This window comes from Heloderma suspectum, chromosome 4 (assembly GCF_057233095.1).
Source record: "Heloderma suspectum isolate Gila_16-S chromosome 4, 16-S_ref, whole genome shotgun sequence".
In the NCBI taxonomy this organism is placed as follows: Eukaryota; Metazoa; Chordata; class Lepidosauria; order Squamata; family Helodermatidae; genus Heloderma; species Heloderma suspectum.
The window spans coordinates 45986006-45996569 of NC_139461.1; the positions used below are offsets into that span (position 1 = coordinate 45986006).

General features: G+C 44.4%; 1 protein-coding gene across 2 annotated transcripts in view; it reads right to left on the reverse strand.

The window, feature by feature from the left end:
* Positions 1–9206, reverse strand: part of SLC26A7 (solute carrier family 26 member 7) — a 139625-nt gene extending 130419 nt beyond the window's left edge. Inside the window, exon 1 of one of the 2 annotated variants that reach the window (XM_084848013.1) lies at positions 9120–9206. The gene's annotated coding sequence lies outside the window, so the exon portion shown is untranslated. The remainder of the gene's footprint in view (positions 1–9119) is intronic. The other variant, XM_084848014.1, reaches the window with a different exon arrangement.
* Between the last annotated feature and the right edge of the window lie 1358 nt (positions 9207–10564).

Here is a 10564-nt window from a genome sequence, read left to right on the forward strand (position 1 = left end):
AAGAACCTCTTTTTTAAAAAATGAAGGACTGCAGAAACTCACACTTTTTCACCACCCAGCCCATGAGCACAAAAGATGCTTGTGTAAATAGGTTTCTGAAATCTATAAAATATGTGATAAACAGTGCACTATCTATAGTATTTATCTTCAATATATTTTATATAAAAATAAAAAGGATTATAAAAAATATGGTTAACATGAATGGCAATTAATCTCCATATGAAGTAATCTTTAATCAAATTCTTTAAATCTCAAATTCCTTAAGTCCCATTTATGAAGACACTTACAAATGTTGGTAAGTTCTTATTAAAAGAACCAGCGAAACTAAATCCACACCCATCTGCAATGGCCAAATTCAATAGGTACAGCTGTTCCCTGCGTAGAGAGGAACATGTTGTACCTGCTTGCCATGTCGCTGTTAAAGATAAGGAGCCTGTCAGGAAAAAGAGGAGGCAACCCAATGCAGCACTAACATGGTTGAACACATGGGGATTCAAACCCAGACTTTTAAGCACTAAGCATGCAAAGCCTTCCTCCTGGGTGGACGAATGTCCATTTTGCTTTCTCCCACATGCATTCATTTTTTTTTATATATATATATATATATATATATATATATATATATATATATATGAAGTTCTTTCTGTCCCATTTATGACAAAATTTGTGAATTTGGATGGGTTCTTATAAAAAAGACAAATAAACCAAATGAAATTCTCACCCATCCCTAGTTGTGGGATACATCTTGTGGCTATGCTATAGTTTGTGGCTCTTTAAAGCCTGTACAGTCATTAAAATATAATTTTCCTGGGGGTGTCTCCACAGGCAATTTGCTGAAAGCTGGCTGCATTTGGAGGTTGTTCGGGGCACATGGCGGCTGCCATCCCACAGCCACCCCAGAGCTTTTCACGGAAAAAACAATTTCCTGAGACTGCTTAAAATCCCATTCTTTCCCTTAAGTCCGGTTCTCTCTGCTATAGTTGCTGTGTGCCCCAACCCCCACATTTACTCTGAGTATGCTAGCCCTGCCCATGAGTGTGCCTTTTACCATGATCCAGGTCAAGGGGTGTTTCCTGTCCCTGTCTTTCTCAGCACAAACAAGTGTCTACTCAACAGTAACTCCCATTGTGGTCAACAAGGCTTGTTCCCAAAATGTGCACTCCTGAAGTTACTGAGATTCCCATGAACTGAAATAACGCATTTAGGAGCCTTAAAGCTACATTGAAGCTGTGTGTCTTTGATGCTTGCTTCCTCGCTTTTTGGAAGTAATTAATTCACAGCTTCGCTCCTTCGCAGCATCAGGAGCTTCAGGGGAAAGGAGAAAGGGGATTAGAAAAGGGGCTGGTTGCAGCTACAGTGCTTCAAGTATTGAGAGGGTTAACTCTCCTAAAGGCTGTGAAGTGCTATGTCGAAGCTGCATGTCTTTGATGTCTGCTTCCTTGCTTCTCAGAAGTAATTACTTCACAGCTTTGCTACTTTGCAACATCGGGAGCTTCAGGGGAGGGAGAAGGCTGCAACTGTGTTTCTCTAATGTTTGCTTCACTGTAAGGAAGGATGGGGCGGGGGAAGCCTCTCACATTGGTTGATCAACCCCTGCCAGTCTAATGACATTCACTCCAAACCCCCCACCCCACCTGGAAGTATGTTCCTGTGAAGTGACTTAGGATGGTACAGTGCACTCATTCATGGAGCCCTGAGTGGACCAAAGCCGATTCCCTGAAAAATCCGGGTAATCCTCCATTTGCTTTTCCTCCTGTTGTCATGGAGATCCCCCCTTGGACACTTTACTGAAGGGGGCATCAAAGGCGGCACCAAAGCATAAAAAAACCTGCATGAACCACCATTTTTTTTAGGTAACTGAAGAAAAAGCTAACTCCTACAGGAACAGAAAGAGGCACTGAAAGAACAGAGAAGGTCCAATGAAACCCAGTAAAAAAAAAAAAATGCATCTCCCAGCCCAAAGGCAAATAGGAAGGTGGTGATCTTTCTTAACTAAATTTACATGAACTCAGCTGGCTTCTTAAGAGGGGGTTTTCAAAAAAACCATTGCAGTGAACAACAATCAAAATCCTTATTGCTCAGAAGCTTAAGTATTTGTCACTGAAGTTAAGAAGGCTCCACGTGTATCTTTGCAGGATGTGGATATTGGGGTGCCTCCCAATGGAGGACTGCTAGCTCTGCCAATCAAAGGACATTGTGCAGCTATTCCATCTTTTCCTCCTTAACAGATTGTGTGGGGGTTTTGTGGAAAGAAAAAAGATGGACGAAGCAGTGAGAAAACACAGAAGGCTTGCAAATGGACGACAACGGTGTCTGGACCCCCTGTAAAATGCCATGGATGAGGCAGGGCGATTGCACAATAAAAGCCTTATCTGGAAGCACCCTTTGTCCATAGTCTATTATAACTAGTAAAGTTACATCTGCATTATAGGTCCTGAGTGTCATATAACACCCCCTGCATTTCTGCAATAGCTGCCGATGATGTCTCTCTTTTTGGATGATCTTCTCTGTCACAGAGGCCCTCATTAACCATTTACAGCCCGAACTCTCCTGGCTGCTACTGGTTTGGCTGCTCTGGGGCCACATGCTCAGCTGATATCACAAAGGGCCTTTTAATCCTTGGATCTCACTGCTGATTGGTTAAGTGCATTGGGGAATCGTTTTCTTCTGAATTCCAATATCTATGAACAAGCTATGGCCTACACACCCAAAACATTTCACTGGCAACTTCCATGTGCCAATGGGTTTACACCATTTGAGGGAGAGGCAGACACTACCTGGCTTCTAAGATAATTGTCCTCCTTATGGTCTCTCAGGAAAGCCTGTATCCCAGGGGTGTATTTGTTTTACTACCAACGTTGTTGAGCCCTTTATTAAATGTGCAGGTTCCATGCCAGTTCGAGGCTTCAGGAAACAGCCTTTTTGTCTCATCTGCAGCCCAATTTGATTAGTCAGTTTTAGTCAGACTCTTTTCAAAGCCACATTCAAAATATGGGCCATGACCCAAACATGATCAAAGATGCTGTGTCAGAAAGACGTAGCCAACTTTTGAAACAAAAAATCACACGTGCTAGCTGACACTTTACACAAGATTTGACACTCAGGATTTTCCAGTCAGCATAATTTGTACCTAGTCTTTCGACAAGAAACCTCCATAGCAACGGCTTACAGGGGGACCTAGAAGAGGCACACAGAAAAGGGGAAGGGCTAAAGGAAGGAAGGCGTTCCTTCCTTCCTCAGCTCTACCCCTTCCACAATATATCACAGACTCCTCTTCTCCCTCCCTAATTCTGTCCCCAAACTGGAAAAAAACTCAACCCTCATAAAGCTCAAGCCCCACCCAGGTTTAAGCCATATTAAGCTGCTCAGTCTCCATAGTTATTATATGAAGATGGCATATTTCACTCTCTCTCTCTTTGAATTGGGTGTGCTTCTAAGTTTAAGTGTGGCACTTGTTTACTGTGCCACAGTCACTTCCCAGAACACAAACACCGAGGTAAACCTAACGTGGGATTGGAAGCCACTACAAAGCTATTGCTTTTTTCCCACATAGTGAACCATATAGTTTTGTAGTGATTTCGATCTCACTGCAGGCTTACCCCAATGCCTGTTTTCTGGGAAGAGTATGTGACAAGTAATCAAGTAACTCATGGTAGATGTTGGGGAACTTGCAGAAATATTTAAAAATATGTTAATGTTCTAGCAACGTACTTTTTTTTAAGGAAGAAGAGTTTAGTGGATTTAGGGAGCAATCCTATGGCTGCTAGACAGTGGCTAGACTGACATAGGATATCTGGTTTTCCAACCTCCCCCCACTTCCATACTGCCTTGGAGGCAGCGCGAAACAGCCCCGTGCTCCACGCTCACAAGAGGGGTGTGGAGCAGCCGAAAAGGGGTGTTCCGGGGCAGGGAGGGCGGAAATGCCTGTACGACACATGCAATGTGTCGTACAGCAGCCTCCTCCCCCGCTCTGCCCTCCCACAGCTAGACAGCTGTCTAGCCAATCAGCTGTCTAGCCAAAAACGCAGGGCAGGAGAAGCGCAGAGGGAGCGATCCCCTCCATGTTTCTCCTGCCCTGCATTGGATAGGCGGTCACCTCTGAGTTCGGAGGCAGCCACCCATCTGAATAGGATTATGACTTTAATTGTTTAATGGTACCACAAGTCCTGACTCTGTTTGGTTTCATAATCTGTAATTTTTTCGCATAAGGAGAAACCATGCTATGTGTCTCCCACCCAACCTGCTAAAGCCACCTCTGTCCAAATTACAGTTCCTGGATTCACCTATAGTCAGAATGGCCAGGCTTATCTCCTGGTTACTGCTCTGTGAATTTGTGAAGCAACATACTACTGTACAGTCTTGTTTATGACTGTTGGTTTTTGGGGGGTGGAGGTTACATACTATGGGTTGGATCCACATTTAGGCACATGCAATTGGGCTGGCAGAAATGGATTTGCCTGCCTCCTCCTCCCCACAGCAGCCCCTCCAGCCCCCTGAAAATGCTACACAGAGGGCTAAGGGGCCCTGCTGAATGAGGTCAGCTGTGGTGCAGAATGGAAGGAGGGAACTCCAAAAATTGGGTGGTGGCACCTTCCATGAATGGAGCCCTTCTGTCAATGGAAGGCATATGTTGGATCCAACTCTGACTATACGGTATATGCCCTTTTAAAATAATATGGGCCACTCTTTTGTTATAACACTACATAACCAAGGGGTAAACTTGTTCTATAGGGATTCTGTCCCCCTGGTTAGATGCCCTATCCAACAGTCAGCCAGTTTTGAGTGTCTGTACCTGGTGTTGGGCACCCAAGACAGGATAGGGATTCTGTTGGTGTACTGCCCATCCCGCTGCCCAACAGTCTCACTGCCTGAGCTGACTGAGGTGGTCTCAAGTATGATGTTGAGGACCCCAAAGCTTATGGTCTTGGGGGATTTTAATATTCATGTGGAGGCTACTTTGTCAGGAGCGGCTCAGGATTTCATGGCCGCCATGTCAACCATGGGCCTGTTTCAAACAATATCTTGCCCGACACATGTGACAGGACACACTTTGGACCTGGATGTCTGTGCTGGATTGGGAGAAAATGATATATGGGTGGGGGAGCCAGCAATTACTCCTTTGGCATGGACAGATCATTATCTCATCAGTTTTGACCTTCAGGCCACCTGTAACCCCTACAAGGGGTGAGAGACCAAATTTGATGGTCTACCCCATTGCCGAAACAAAACAGTTATTTCCAGTGCTGTGAGCTGTCGGAATGGGAGACTGCCTGGGAATTACCCACAAGCTGCTCTGAACCTCTTGGAGGAAGAGTGCCATATAATTGTAATAAACAAATAAATGCATAATACACAAATACATACATACATAAATACTTCTCTGGAATGTATCGAAGAATCTCCATTAATTGCCTCTCTCAGGACCGCTACTTAACTTTTCCAAATATAGATTCTGATCATAGAATCATAGAATAGTAGGGTTGGAAGGGGCCTACAAGGCCATCGAGTCCAACCCCCTGCTCAATGCAGGAATCCAAGTCAGAGCATCCCTGACAAATGGCTGTCCAGCCTTGTCTTGAAGGCCTCCAGTGTGGGAGTGCCCACCACCTCCCCAGGTAATTGGTTCCATTGTCGTATTGCTCTTACAGTCAGGAAGTTTTTCCTGATGTTCAGCCTGAATCTGGCTTCCTGTCACTTGAGCCCATTATTCCGTGTTCTGCACTCTGGCATGATCAAGAAGAGATCCCGGCCTTCTTCTCTGTGACAACCTTTCAAGTACTTGAAGAGTGCTATCATATCTCCCCTCAGTCTTCTCTTCTCAAGGCTAAACATGCCCAGTTCTTTCAGTCTCTCTTCATAGGGCTTTGTTTCCAGTCCCCTGATCATCTCTGTTGCCCTACTCTGAACCCTCCCCAGTTTGTCTGCATCCTTCTTAAAGTGTGGTGCCCAGAACTGGACACAGTACTCCAGATGAGGCCTAACCAGTGCTGAGTAGAGGGGAACTAGTACTTCCCGGGATTTGGAAGCGATGCTTCTATTAATGCAGCCCAAAAGAGCATTGGCCTTTTTTGCAGCCACATCACATTGTTGGCTCATATTCAGCTTGTGATCGACAACAATTCCAAGATCCTTCTCGCTTGTAGTGTGGTTGAGCCACGTATCCCCCATCTTGTAACTGTGCATTTGGTTTCTTTTTCCTAGGTGCAGAACTTGGCATTTATCCCTATTAAATGTCATTCTGTTGTTTTCTGCCCAGCGCTCCAGTCTATCCAGATCACTTTGAATTTTATTTCTGTCTTCCAAAGTATTAGCTATCCTGCCCAATTTTGTGTCATCTGCAAATTTGATCAGCATTCCCTGCACCTCCTCCTCCAAGTCATTAATAAAAGTGTTGAAGAGCACTGGGCCCAGGACTGAGCCCTGCGGTACCCCACTCGTTACCTCTCCCCAGTTTGAGAAGGTCCCATTGATAAGCACTCTTTGAGTCCGATTCTGTAGCCAACTGTGAATCCACCGGATCGTTGTTTCATCTAGCCCACTTTGAGCTAGTTTGCTCATCAGGATATCAGGACTCGATGACCAAGTCTTTGTTTTATTGTTATTAAAATGTAATGTTCCACCTTCCTACTATGTCCACAAACAGTACAAAATACACAAGTACCACATCAAGTATGAAGGGCACACCTATATCTAAATCTCCACTTTCCCCTTTAAAATGCATGTGACCAGATACCCAATTCTCTCCCCACTTGCCACTTTACATGTATTTGAAATGGAAACATGGCAAATGAGATACGCATTCACCTTTCATATCTGGGGTAATATACCTAAATGGCATGAAAGTTCAACCAATACTGATGAACATTCTGTGACACAGGGAAGAGTAAATCCATCATTTTGGAGATGGACTAACTCAGAATACCAGATGCTCAGGACAAACCATAAGAGCAAGGTGTCACCCTCACATCCCTCCTAATGAGCTGGGTGGCTGCTGTTGGAAACAAAATGGTGGACTAGATGGACCTTGGCCTGATCAAGCAAGACAATCTTTGCAATAAAAGCTAGGCATTTTTGTCAACATTGCCATATGCCAAGGGTGCGGAACCTTAGCCACATGGAGTCCCAATCCAGCCCTTCAGCATTCCCCAAATGACCATGCCCCCTCCCCCTTTCACCCAACTGCACATTGGTGGTTTCCCAACTTTTGCAGGTTTTTCCCCATTGTAAAAGGTTGAAATGCCTCTCCGAAGGCTGAGTGACTGGAAGGAAGAGCTTTAAGCTAGTGTAGGCTGCTGTTTTGGATTGGTTTTGGCCCCACCCCTTTGGTTCCACCCCTTTGGCCCTGCCCACCACTGGAATGCAGCCCCTTAAAGCTTCTCCAAAACTGAATTTGGTCCTTGGGCTGAAAGAGATTCTGCCCCCCTGCCGTATGAGAGAGAGAGAGACAGACAGAGAGAGAGCGAGAGAGAGATCAGCACTTTCACAGATTACCTTACCAACATGCTAACAACAAGAAAAATTAAACGTCCATGTCCAAATCTTAATGAACATTTCTACTAATACACACTGCTGTCATGTGCTCTTTCCACAGGCAACTGATCCATAGAACACAAAAGCATTGGCTATTTACACAAGTTAAGTAGTTGTATCAAATGTACACAGCGCATTCCATTAATACATTGCATTTTATCACAAGGACACATAATCCGTGCAAACCAATCTCTCAAAAGTATTTGCCCAATTCTAATCAAGGAAACACGTTTCTGATAATGAAACAATACTGTATATGCATTTATGTTGGAGCCAATGGTTCTAATAAAAACCTCTTCAAAGTTCTGAATATAGTGTAAAAACACATGACTTACAATCCCAGCCATAAACAATAAAATAAATTGGGCATACTCCCACATAATATGCTAGGATTGGAGTATGTGGTTAATATTTGATTTGAACTCCTAGCTAAAAGTAATGTTTTCTGCATTCCTGTGCTAAACTTACTACTAGTTTACAACAGAGGTCTACAACGCAACAGTGACATCCAGTGGTTTCTATAAGTAAATTACAATCATTCTTCCTTGGATCACAGGGGACAGCATCCTGCTTTCTCAATCAGTAAGATTCTCTGACCTTGACATCATTCACTAGCTACACAATGTACCACTACCCAACAATACTGGAGGATGATGTCTAAAAAGAAGAAGGTGATTACTCATGCTTTTGTTACAGAGCCAGTCAAGGGAAATTTTATGCCACTCCAAAAAAAAAAAAAAACCAGGGGGGGGGGGAGAAAATTATGTAAAATGTCCCTGGAGGGCATAAGCAGGAACTTCTGACACCTTTCTATAATGGATAATCCGTAAATGAAAACTAGTGACCTAGATAATCATTACATATGGCCTTAATCCAACTCTATTCATGGGGGGGGGGGTGTTCATGTGCCTCTAGTTGCAGTGAGAATGCAGATGCACATTTCAATCCACATCAGAATGTGGATCCCATTCAAACCCATACAATACAGACAGACTCAGTGGTATAGTGGGCCAGGGCTCACAAGGTTGAAGTACCAGGACTTTTTGATTAGCGGGGATGATGACATAATCTTGCCACCCCCCTCAGACTTCCCTGTTCCTTCTGGGTTTAGCTACAGCCCTCTCAATAGCTGGGGCAGGGGATGGATTTTCCCAGCAACAAGACATTGTTGTGAGCTATCCCTGTTGTAATGCAAAGTATTTTTGGCTTGGCTTGGCTTGGCCTTGAATGGGCAATTAAGAGCCATTCACTTTACAAAAGACCTGCTCCTGCTGGAGATGAAAACTGCTAGAAGTGGTTTGTTGAGGCAAATCAACACAGCTGCCTGCATTTTGGGACTTACCTTGTGGGCTATGGAAACTACCATGATGAGCGCCCTGCACTTCAAAATTCACCACTACGTCACTGGATGCACTGCAACCTCGTTCATATTTCAACCTGCCAGTGGTTCCCAATCCAGCAAACAATATGTGGGTTTAAGAAAATCCTGTAAAATTTGGAGGATTGTTATAAGGCAGCCGAGGGGACAGGTCGCTGGGGTGGAGGTGTCTCAAGCCCAGGCCTCCAGCAAGCAGTATCCAGAGCCTTACCTTCCTGTGCTTACAGCATTCTGGCCCCTCAGCAAACCAGGCAAACTAAACTCTGTGCGTCAACGGTGCCCTCTGGGCTTCTGTACTGACAGCAATACTGTCAGCTGACCCCACAAGCCAATCAGGACCCACCAGGCTCCCAAAATCATCCAACTCAAGGCCTCAGTATTAACAACTTGCCATCAGGAGGAGCTATTAAACATCCTTGCTTGACCACCAACTTATCTTAGATCATCATATGCACTACCTCTCGTCTGCCTGCTCTGAACCCTGATCACTGGCCCATAAATAAATAAATAAATAAATAAATAAATAAATATTCAGCCATATTGCCTGCCTCTGGCCTTTTGGACTCTGGTCTACTTGTACCAGAGCCAGACCCCTAACTGTGGCCTGTGTCTTGGTTTGGCCAAGGCTTGTCCTTAAGGTTCTTTTAGCTCTGTTTATTTATGCTCCATGTGTTTTTGCCTGCCTGATTTGTATTTAACCAGACATGGCAGTATGGCATGTATGTTTATTAATTAGACATGCGTGACAGATGCACTCTAGACAAGTGTTCCCTATCTCTGGAATCCAGAGAACATTAGTTATGGGGTGGATCAGAAATGTAATAAATAAATTAAATAAATAGTATTGGTTCTCCTATGCACTCTGGAGACCAGAGGCTTAATTCAGGGGTGGACACAAAGTAAATCTCCAGATGTTTTGGACTTCCACTCCCAGCATTCCTGACAATTGAGGTCCAAAACATCTGGGAGAGCTATCTTCCGCCCACCTGTGGCCTAATGCACTTACAGTGCAAGCCTATACATCTCTACTCAGAAGTAAGCCCCTTGAGTTCAGTGGGACTTACTCTCAGGTAATTCAGTATAGGATAGCAGCCTTACTTATGTACATTCCAAGGCCTGTCCAGCAGACTGCAGTGATGGGAGATGAGATGGATAACTGGACCATTCCATCATCCCTGCTGGAGACCCACTCCATCAGACTCCTCCCTTAACTGTCACGGGGGAGCAGCCATTCCAGCAGGTTATAGCAGAGGAGGATAAGATGGGAAGCATCCCTGTGGGATCAGCTGGAGAAAGTGGAGAAAGGGCAACCAAAATGAACAGAGAGGCGGAGCAACTCCTTGGGTTTTTTGTTTTGTTTTTTAGCTTAGACAGAAGGTGAGTAGAACGGGGTATGGTAGAGATGTATAAATGATACTAGAATCCTGGGTCATCCAATGAAGTTGAATGGTGGGAGACCCAGGGCAGATCAAAGAACTTCTTCACACAGCGCATAGTCACTGTGGAATTCACTACCACAAGATATAGCGATGGCCATCAATTTGGACAGCTTTTAAAGGGGATTAGATAAATTCATGGAAGATAAGGATGCTAGTCACGATGGCTATATATTACTTCCAGTATCAAAGGTGGTGTGCCTCTGTGTTTCAGTTGCTT